General features: G+C 47.4%; 1 pseudogene; it reads left to right on the top strand.

Moving 5' to 3' along the window:
• Positions 1-3,865: 3,865 nt before the first annotated feature.
• LOC146763080 (uncharacterized) lies at positions 3,866-5,672 on the top strand (annotated as a pseudogene).
• The last annotated feature ends 2,504 nt before the right edge of the window (positions 5,673-8,176 follow it).

Here is an 8,176-nt window from a genome sequence, read left to right on the forward strand (position 1 = left end):
ACGATAGCATATAAAATACGTTCAGCTCGAAAGCCATGTTGGAGTCAGATATGGGTCTGTACCCCTAATTCCCAGAGCTCTTAATAAAAGCACCTGCATATAATCATATCCCATGATTATGTGTGTTCCTGAACGCTAACATTTTGGCGACACAAATGGGACCCTGCGAGCGCTGCTGAGGACCCTGTGACCTGATCACGCTCCAGCTGACACCGAGGGATTCTCGGGGAGTCCATTGGCACCACGACCCTCCACCGCTCACAACGTTCCCTGGAGAGAGGTAAGGTGCTTTTAATTTGGTGTGGAACCTGCCGATAAGATGCAGCGAAAGCTACGCTTGGTTGGGTTAAAGGAATTCCTGTGGTATTGTCTAGGCGCCGTCCATTAGACATTGTGAAAGCGTTGCAGGTTTGGCATTCTGTGGTGTCTTGTAGCTGTAATATGGAGAAGCTTAAAGGGATTTTGGGCGGCAATGCTTCCATAACGCGTACTCCTTTGGGGTGCTTATTAGCACATTGGAAACAAGGTAATTTTGGGCAAGACTTACATAGGGGTAAGTTAATTGATTACTGTAATACATGGTGGCCAGAATATGTTTTGGAAGGTGGTGAAAAATGGCCACCGAATGGAACATTGCAACATAACACTATTTTGCAATTGATGTTGTTCTGTAAATGTGAAGGAAAATGGGATGAGGTTCCGTATATTGATTTGTTTTTCTACTTGCGAGATAAGCCAGAATGGCAGGTTGAATGAGGATTCATGTTTGTTAGGGCATCCACAAGTGATAAGTGTGAAGTTTGTGTGAAGGAGAAACATTGTTTAGAACATTTTGCATTGAAAGAAAGTCTGAACCGGAGGAACGATACAGATGTTGATTTACAGATAACCCCGCAAGACCAAGAGAATCTAACCCTATCCTGCCTGCCCCTACCCCTAATTCATCACCTGCTTCACCAAATCCTATTTTGTCTATTCCTATTTCACCCACTCAAACCCTCTCTCCCTATCCTCCTGTTCCACCATCACCTGACCTCTCTTCCCCTGGAGATGATCTAAATTTAACTGTGTTGTATAGAAGGGGGCAGGATGAAAGTAAAGAAGATAGCGAGAGTGGAGATGAAAGTGAATCTGCGATACTGGTATCTCATAGGACTCGGAATGGGTCAAAGCCTGCCCCGGCCTTGTCCAGAAAAGATCTGGGTAGACAGAAGCAGACTGTGATTGCCCCCTTACGACAGGGAATAGGACCGGAGGGGCCGATGTTTGTAAAGGTACCTTTTTCCCCTGCGGATTTAGTAATTTGGAAACAATCGGCTGGAACTTATAGGGAAAATCCTGATAAAGTGGCAAGAGTGGTAAAAATGATTATGAAAACTCAGAATCCAGATTGGAATGATATACAAGTAATATTAGACACCCTAATGGATTCTACAGAGAAAGAGATGGTACTTAAAGCAGCCAAGGAAAGGGCAAGGGAGGACATCAGAAACAGGCTTGTAACGGGAACCCTAGATGATAATTTTCCAACTGAGGATCCAGGGTGGGATCCTAATGCACCTGGGCATATGCAGAAGCTGAAGAAATATCAGGAGTGGGTCCAGATAGGCGTTCAAAATGCTGTACCTAAGACTTTAAACTGGTCTAAGTTATATGAGATAAGGCAGGAGAAGAAAGAATCCCCTACTGCATTTTTGGAAAGGCTTAAGGAAGCATCAAGAAAATACACAGATCTCCAAACAGATACACCACAAGCAAAGATTCAGCTCGCTCTCATTTTCCTGGGGCAGTCACAGGATGACATTAGAAGAAAATTGCAAAAATTAGAAGGGGAAGAATTAAGAAATCTGGATAAATTGCTTGAAGTAGCCTGGAAAGTATACAACAAGGAAAAACAGGCCAGTAAAAGACAACAGCAAAGCTTCCTGGCAGTAATACAAGGGAAAGGAAAACCAGGCATGAGAGGGAGAGGCAGAGGCAGGGATGGCCATGGACTGGGGAGGGGAGGTGGGCTTGGCAGGGGACACGGAGGAACTGTTGTGCCAAGACGGGGATTTAACCAGTGTGCTTACTGCAAACAAGAAGGTCGCTGGAAGAATGAGTGCCCAAACCAGTTTTACCAGGGCAACCAGCCAAGCCAGGATCAAGATATTGCAAAATTAATGTCCCTGGGACAACACAGCAGCTGACTAGAAATGGGAAATACTAAGGAACCTTTCGTAACTGTGCAGCTGGGTGATAGAGCGGTAAAATTCCTGGTGGATACAGATGCCATGTATTCTCTGCTAAATGATTTGCAAGGACAAATTGGGGACAAACAAACAACAATAGTCGGGGCCACAGGGAAGGAGGAAAATCTGCCATTCCTACAACCCTTAGATCTATGCTTTGGAAATAAGGTCCTGACGCATGAGTTCCTATATATGCCTGAGTGTCCAATTCCCCTTTTAGGTAGAGATTTATTGGCAAAACTTGACACAGTGATAATCTTTGAGAATGGGGAGCTTTTAATGAAAATACCTGAATCAAAGACAGGAAAAATTTTAATGATTAAAGAAAAAACAGCTCCCTCTATTCCTAGGGAAGTAGAAAATGCAGTAATTCCTTCAGTATGGGAAACAGACATATCTGGGAAATCTAAATTAGCACAACCAATACATGTTGAATTCAAGGAAGGGGAAAAAGCAGTACAGGTTAAACAGTATCCTATAAAACCAGAAGCACAGCAGGGAACAGTAAAAATTATTGATAAATTCTTGAAATACCAAATTTTAGAAGAATGTGAATCAGAATATAATACACCTATATTTCCAGTGAGGAAACCCAATGGTGAGTATAGACTAGTGCAGGATTTGAAAGCAATAAATGAAATAACTAAGGACATTTATCCAGTGGTTGCCAATCCCTACACATTGTTGACATCCGTGAGAGAGATATATTAATGTGTTACAGTGAGCTCATGGGGACTCTGTGCCCCCTTCCCCGGGACCCTGTGACTCTGATCAAGATAACCCTGGACCCCTGCTTCCTGCCCCAACGGGGTTGGCAGAAAGCCAGGGAAGCCCACCCTGTCCAAAGTCTTTATAGACCCCTGATATTTCCTGTTTGTCCTCTTTTGCCCCGCTCTCCCCTTGGACACCACAGAATAGAGCTGAACCAACGTATATCGGGGTAAGAGCCTCTTTTGGAAATCTTTGCCATCTCCTGATATTCCTCCCCTCAAAGCCTCGGATCTCTGGGCTAGCCTGATATTCAGGGGGCTGTGTGAGGGGGGGAATGTCAGTTGGCTCCCAACGTGTGCTGCCGTAAGACCACGCAGAAGCTGGAGACCCTATTTCAGAGGATCTCGATAGCTTTTTGGGACAGTCAACTGCCCTATTACTCTAGCTGCCTTTAAAGGCTTTGAGTGACAGGGAAAGGTCGGGGACCTCGCCTGAGTACCCCAGATGAGCCGGCTGGAGACGGACCCCAGACGAGTTCACAGACGAACCCCACAGTTCATAGGATTGGTAAGTCTTCCGATCGCGTCACCCCGGGATCGCGCCTGGTTGGGAGGATTATTACCATAGTGACTGCAGGGAGCTCCTTGCGAGGGTAAGCCAGGAACCCTGCGCAAGCCAGCGTGGAACCGGCGGGTGACAGTACCCACGTTCCCGGGGGGTGCAGTGACGGGAGGGAGACAGCAGCTCTGCAACAGTAGCGGGAGAAACCCCCCTGTCCCAGAGTTAGGGCAGGAGCCACTCCGGCAGCGGCGGCACGAGCGCCCCTCCCCCGCGCTTGGATCCTGTGCTACGGTGGGAATTCAAACAATTCATGCTGTTTTACAAAGTCTGGTGGAGAATAGACCAGCGATACGATTAAAATAATGGGTGCAAAAGTATCGGTGGAACAAAAGAGCACACTAAAACACCTTTGCAATATTTTAAACAATATACCGTTCTCAAATAAGCTCCTCCTGCGTTTCGTATGCTGGCTATTAGCAGAAATACCAAATTTTACTTTGCAAGAACTGAATTAGCTTTCTTTTTTGGACCAAATTGGACAGATATTAACTTTAAAAGTTGAAAATGGTGAACATAAAGCTTCTCAATTTATTCTGATATTTTTAAAAGCCCGAAAAAAAAATTTAGAAGCAGAAAAGAGCATACAAACACAGAATCACAGTCCGAATAACCCCTTTCCCCCCACCTACCCACCTCCTCAATATCCCAGCCCTGATATCCCTTTACCCACCCTGTATCCTCCGCTAACACCTGGTTCTTCTGAGAAATATAATCCGGATTTTCCCAAAACCGAGGAATTCTCTTCACAGCACCCTGCAACGCCTCTGAAACACACGCGGCACTATAATGGCGGCGACTATGTGCTCCAACCCCCTCCCCTTCACAATCTTTTTCTGTCCCCACCCACCCTCCCCTCCTCCAATCCCTTCCGATCTCCAACAGCCCCCCCACACCCTCCTTATTGGAGCCAGCCCCCGCGTTGCCCCAGGAACGGGGGCGGGGCCGGCCCCTGCACAGCTCTGAGTCCCAGCGCTGAGGACAGCGTGGTGGGGGGAGGTCAGAGCAGCGCAGCAGCTCACAGCAGAGGCAGGGCCGGAATTTCCACCGTGGCACCGGCACCCTGGGAAGGGGTGGGGGAGCTGCCGCTCACTGGGACCCAGGGGCTGGCGGGGGGACACAACCCTGTGAAATAAGAGATTTTCCAGAGATCACTTGAGCTAACAAAATGAATGTATCAAAAATGAATGTATCAAAAATAAATGTATCAAAAATGAATGTATCAAAAATAAATGTATCATGTTTGTAGAATCATGTGTTGAATTTTAAGAAACCTCTGCCATGGCGCAAAAGACAAAGGAAAGAGAGAAGAGGAAAAAAAAAAATTCTTTAAAGCTTCTTGCAAAAAGACAAATACCAGAGAAGACCAAGAATGCAAAGAACTCAGATAAGGAGGCCCCTCTGTCAAGGATGATGGACTTATCCAGATAACAGAGCAGAAGACCAAAAGCGAATGCGCAGAGGAGAAGAGTTCAAAAGTTCAATGCAGAGGAAGACTATGGTATCAGCCTCAAAAGACCACCAGAGACCCCCTAAAGACCACCACAAAAAAAAAAACGCATGCCCAGAAGGGCGTGGACCTATTTAGCATGAGAGGCGAAGACAGGCGGGGCCAGGGGTTGAATATGCATAGAAAAGTTCTGTAATGTATTGCATATAGAACACCTTTGTGAATAAAATTGTGGGACAAACTCCAGCTCAGAGCACAAGATTTCAGAGAGCTATCTCACTTGTGCCGGGCGCTGTCATACATACCCACTTCATAACTACATCGAGTTGTGGAGTCTATTTATTTATTCTGCGTATCGCTTCATTTGGCAACCACGAAGGGACTTCTCTGCTCATCTGTGGGTCCAGTTGGGGGCAGACACCTTCAGGCGCTGCGGGGCACTTCCCCGGAGGGACTCTGTGCCTCGGCTGTACACTACGGAGAGCAGACCACGGCCCGTCGATAAGCGGACCAAAAGCGGTATGTATTATTTTCTTTTGTTAAGGAACGGCATTGATAAGTTGCATTAAGACGTTTTTGCGCGCAGGTTTGCCAAAGGGGCTTGCAAGCAGATCGCCACCGAGAGTGAGATCAGCGGCGGAGAGGTTCCACCCCAAGTCTGATTGCGCAGCTCGAGGAAGGAGAGAGGTTGCACCCCCCTCCAAAACTGATTGCGCAGCTGGAGGTGTAAGAGAAGGGTGACCTTTTTGTTCGATGCAGCTGCAGATAGTAATTTGTTTCAAAGAAGTTTGTTTTTACAGCGGTAATAGGCAACAGGCTGTGAATAGTAGGCAATAGGCTTTGCAGTGCTTAGCTGATAACATGCATTTCTAAGATAACACGTATACTTGAGACTGTGAGAATCCCCAGATCAAAGGACACCTGTGAGGAAGACAACCAGCCTTCATCCCACGACCACCAGGAGGCAGAAAACGACCACCTAGCAACAGAATGCGACTGCGCAGAAGAAACGAGTGAACTAAAGAAGGGGATAAAAACAGTGAGCTAGGAGGATCACGGCGCGGCAGTTTGGCGGAGCGGTTGCTCCCCTCTGTCGCCGCAGCGCTGCTTTTTGCTTTGCTCTCATATACTCTATTAAATGAATTAAATAAATTCTGTTAATTGGATCAGATGGCCTCTTGTGCTCAATCATAACAATTTGGTGCCGTGACTCGGATCGCGGATTTGGAGGACCCCTCTCTGGGAGAGGCGCCACAACTCCGCTCTTTTGAGCGGACTCAGACTGGGGGTCTTGTCCTCATCCCGACCGACGAACCCAAAAGCCTTGAGAGGAAGGCAAAGAAAGGGAAGCGGGCCCAGGATACCCCTTAAATTTTGTGCACAAAGTCCGAACGACAACGCAGGAAGCGTAAGTATATGGGTTCCGTTCGGGCGGGGTCGGGATCCCGGAGTGTGGCGAGTGTGTGAGTTGCATGAGAGGGGAGCCGGCAGCCGGACGCCCCAAGTGAACGTGGACCCTCAGTAGTGCGTTTCCCAAAGCCCGCGAGGGCCTGGGCCACGAACCAGGGGAAGTGACTGTGATTATTTGATTATTTGTGTGTGTTAGAAGGCACTCCGGAGGAATGGGGCAGGGGAAGAGTAAATCCCCCTCCCCAGTGGGGGTAAAACTCCCTTCGATTCCTAAGGACAGTCCCCTGGGGTTCATGTTGACCAATTGGGAACAGTTCCCAGGAACGAGGGGAAAGGATAAAGCAAAAATGATACATTACTGTATAGAAGTGTGGGGAGGGAAGGAAGTTTTCAAAAATGCATTCTGGCCCATATTCGGGTCCTCAGAGGAATGGGTTAGACAAGCTCTAAACATCTGGGTGAGCACTAAACAACCCCCTAACCCAGAGGAGAGTGACTATGCTAAGATCTGGGTGAGTCGACCAGAGGTGCTTGTATTCAAACTTTCCGAAAAACCTAAGGGGAAAAGAAAGGGACCACCAGAGGAACTGATAGTAGCCCCACCTCCTTATGTTCCTCCTGTACCACGAGCACCCCCCCCTCCCCTCATCGGATGATGAGTCTGACTCAGATTCCGAGCAGCCTGGTCCAGTCACCCGAAGCAGGGCAAAAGGAAAACTGTTTCCCTTGAGGGAAATGCCCATGGGGGGGCCACAACCAGGAATAGGATTCATTTCTGTTCCCTTGAGCTCAGGAGATGTGAGAGATTTCAAGAAGGAGATGGGAAGCCTATTAGACGATCCTTTAGGTGTGGCAGAAAGAGTGGATCAATTTTTGGGCCCCAATATATACACTTGGGAAGAACTGCAGTCCATACTGAATATCCTATTTACGGTTGAAGAAAAGAACATGATTAGGGCAGCTGGGATGCGGGTCTGGGATGCCCAGCCAGCACATGCTCAGCACCCAGCTGACACTAAGTGGCCTCTTCAAAATCCTAATTGGAATAACCAAGACCAGGATCATAGGGCCAATATGCGGGACTTCCGAACCATATTAATTGATGGTATTCGGGAATCGGTCCCCAGGGGTCAAAATATCAATAAGGCATTCAATGACAGACAGAGGAAAGATGAAACACCCACTGAGTGGCTGGAGAGGCTGCGAAAGAACTTCCAATTATATTCAGGATTAAGACCGAATGATCCAATGGGGCAGGCAATATTAAAAGTGCATTTTGTATCCAAGTCTTGGGACGATATTAGAAAGAAGATACAAAAGATGGAGGATTGGCAGGATAGAGATTTGGCAGAGCTGCTGCGGGAGGCGCAGAAAGTGTACGTCCGGAGAGAGGAAGAGAGTCAGAAGAGGCAAGTTAAAATGATGGTTGCTGCGGTAAGGGAAAGTAGGAGCATAGAGACAGGACAGAAGAAGTTTACTCGAGACAAAGCGGGTAATAAAGAAAAGGGGGGGGGAACAGAAGAAAAGACTTGTTATTATTGTGGCAAAAAGGGACATTTCAAGAGAGAGTGCAGAGTGCGGCTTAGAGATGAGAAAGAATTCAAGGCCGACTAGGGGGGTCAGGGGCTCTACTTTATGAGGACCCGGAGACATCAAAAAGAGCCCTTGATAAAATTAAAGGTGGGTCCCCAAAGCCAGGAAATAGAATTCTTGGTCGATACAGGGGCGGAAAGATCTACCATTCAATTCCTGCCCC

This window comes from Lonchura striata, chromosome W (assembly GCF_050655825.1).
Source record: "Lonchura striata isolate lonStrDom1 chromosome W, ASM5065582v1, whole genome shotgun sequence".
Taxonomy (NCBI): Eukaryota; Metazoa; Chordata; class Aves; order Passeriformes; family Estrildidae; genus Lonchura; species Lonchura striata.